Raw genomic sequence first — 3,601 nt, forward strand, 5'->3', positions numbered from 1 at the left:
CTAAAGGTACAAAAGCCAGCAGTGGCAATGAGTTGGAATTCCAATAGAGAGATTAATATTATATATTAAATAATATTTATTATGACCTCTGAGTTTCTTTGCTATGGAAAGAGATACTAAGTACGTTATCAAACTGAGTTTTAGATCTGGAAAGAACATGAGCTAATTTAAACTCCTCTCTGCAGAAAGAGATTCTCAAGTGTCAACAGATGAAGACCCTTACCTAAAGCCACATAGCTTTACAGGAGCGAAAGTAACCTGAGAACTCAGTATTTTACCTCTATTGAAGTGCTCTTTCTTCTATGATGGTCACATTTTCAGTTCATAATGATTATATATAAATTATTATAATATCATTATAATTGCTATTATTAAAAATATTTAATGTTTATATTTTTCTCTGCATAATTGCCACTTGAGACAACTAAAGAATATTTGGAAAATATTGAAAAGATAAAGAAGGTAATGAAAAGTTACATATTGGTGTATTTTACATAATAGCTTACATGCTGTTATTTTCTAAAAATATACCTGTTTAACAAAATTGGGCTGCAGTTTTATGTTTGGCTTTATAGCCTTATTTTTTACTTTAACAAACATCAAGAGCTTTTCCCAAGGTTATTAAATATATATATTAACAATGGGTTGTTTAAAGGGCCACTGAACAAAGCTTTTACTGAACAAAGCTTTCCATTCTTATTAAAAAGAATGCTGTGAAAACATCCTTGCACATTTATGTCCCTATTAAATTATTCTCTTAGACATTCTTAAAAGTGAATTAACAAAGTCAAAGAAAATAAACTAATTTTTAAGGAGTACAGCACATATTAACAATTTGTTTTCCAGAAAGTTTCTATCATTTGATTATGTTTTAGTTGAAAGTTAACTTCCAACAAGGCTATCTCATTAGGACAAATACATCATTTACCACTTTTTAGAGTCTGGGTAAAAAGGCTATAGAAAATACAGAAAACACCAGTGTATAATACAAATGATATTTCAGCCTGCTTCAGCGTGGGACCTTAAAACATCTGTCTTGTTCTCCTCGTCTATAAAATGAGGGTAGAAAAGAGGGTCTCTGGAGTCCCTTTTAACTCTAATTTTAAGACAAATAATTTTTAGATTGTAAGTCTAAATTATAAATCACTAAGAGAAATTACCCATATTAAGATGTTCTTCCTTTCTCTGGCCTCTTCCCTGGTCAGAATTGACTCCAATACAGACAAATTCAATTATATGAGAGTGATTTATGGCACAAAAATCACAAATCCCAAATCTCACTGATTCTTTACTGAATCCTACACCAATACCTAACTTCAAAGATAATAGTGAATATTTGACAGGACATTGTTAGTTTTAAAGACTAATGCAAAAGGCTACTAGAAGAAATAAATTAATCCCATATTCTTAAAAACACAAAAATTATTTTAAAAATAAAGTTAAAAATATTATATTCTGACCCAGCAGGCCAACAAGACTGAACTAACTTTACCATAAGCTACTAACAAATACAGGGAAATGTCCAGATTCAACTTATGTTAAAATATTTTATGCAATTATTTACATATTATAAAAATTATACTTATTTTAGAAAATACTAACAGTGCAGAAAGCAAAAAGTTAGAGGAAAAAATCTACCTCCAGTCAAACCCTCAGAGATGATCACTGGTAGAAATATTTTCATTTATGAGGCTTCAAACACAGAAAAGAGGCTTTTTTTGCATTAGTTAAGAAAATTCAGCAAACTTTAAAACTGTCTGCTGAAACAAAACAGACTTCACTGTGAATTTCAATGTAATGATTTTAAGAAATACTTATTTCTGGGCACATTTTTTCTTACGCCAGTGTGTATTGTTTGGTTTGTAACGTCATCACTTTATAGTGTGTGGAGAGCCCAATAAAAGTGAGAGTTCATGAGCTGCACACCTTGAATAGTGAGTAAAATAATATAATCACTGCACAATCATCTTCATCTTGTCACACAAGAAGAAATTAGGAAAAGGCTTAATTAGTATTCTGCATCCTCGCAGCTTCATTTACTCCAAATTTTACATAGAGACTCAGTAACCACTATGAGGAAAGGGACGTTGTAATTTATAAGAAGAGGAAATATCAATAGCACTGGGTTTCCCTCAGAAACCATCATGTACTAAATAATTTTTAGGAATGCAAAAAATATGCACAGGTTTCCTGAAAAACCTCACACTTCTCTTCCTACCCTTGTAGAAACTCAAGTGTGATTACAGCTTTTATTTCTAAAAAAGAAAAAGCATCTATTCTATAAAAATGTTCATTCGTGAATAATATGACAGAAATCAATGGAGCAGAGATCACGAGCAGTGTAGAGGTTTTAGGAGCCGGCTCTGACATCACACAGTCCTGCTCTGCAATCCTGGACCTGCTCCGTCCTTCTAGGGAAACCAATAGATATGATACTGGTCGCCACCTTAGTAGGGAAGACGGTCATCAATCAATAAACAAGTGGGAAAGAAACATCAAGTGCTGAAAGGTGTCAGGAATGAACTCGAATGTCAGGAGAGACCTCTCAGAAGAGCTATGAAGACCAGAGGGAACCAGCTTAGAGTTTTGTAGGAACTGAAAGAAGGCCCATGAGGCCAGGGCAGGTGGATGAGGGAGACAGCAGCACAAGACAGGGTCAGAGAAGTCATCATGGGCTGGCTCATGCAGAGTTTAATAATCCAGGGTTGATTTTCTTGCCAGTGTGATCACAAGTCACTGGACGGGTGGAGGTTAGCAAGATCTTATTTATGTTTATAAGAGATGATTGTGGCCTCTGTCAGACAAATATAAAAAGTGGACAGACAGCCCAATTAGGCTGCTGCTATGTGACTTTGGGCAAGTTACCTGACTCTTCTGAACCCTGAGTTTTATGATCTAATAGGGTAATTCAAAAGGGTTATTGAGAGTATCAAGTGAGAACATGTAGCATTCTTAGCATGATGCCTGGTATATAATAAACAATCAATAAATTGATTGTAGCCTGAGAATGACGATCAGATGGGAGCTGACTTTTACTATTTCATAGACTGGTTGGTGCAGCAATCACTTCCCCTACCTGCTTTTATCTCTCTCTCATGAACCACCGATTTAGAGCATTTACCTCACTCCCGACCTTTATCCAGAAAACCTGCTATTCTCAAACATATCTGTTTCCATCTGCACCCCTTCACCTCCTCCACTTCCAACAAGTTACCAGAGTTTTAAAGCTAATGCAATACCTCGAAGGTGAAAACCTGTGGCTTGCAATGAATCAGCTTCCGACTGGTCATCTTCCTACAAACAACCGAAACCTCCGCTCTGGGACACTCTGAACACCTCCATAAATGATGACACTAGAAACAGTAATGCACTTGCTTTGTATGCACGTTTTTTCATCTTCTCATTAGACGAATCAACACCATAGGGGAAAATCCCACAAAGTACAGGATTAAATGAAGTGACTGGTCACAGGACGGACTCCCTGCCAGGGGATGACGTCACCTGGGCCTGACCAGAGCCAACGTCTGAGGGCCAGCACCATGCTGCTGGACTTCAGGACCAAAGGAAACCTCACATGAGGACTTTCTCCCCCAGACAATCA

This window comes from Bison bison, unplaced genomic scaffold, assembly GCF_000754665.1.
Source record: "Bison bison bison isolate TAMUID 2011002044 unplaced genomic scaffold, Bison_UMD1.0 scf7180017845314, whole genome shotgun sequence".
Taxonomy (NCBI): Eukaryota; Metazoa; Chordata; class Mammalia; order Artiodactyla; family Bovidae; genus Bison; species Bison bison.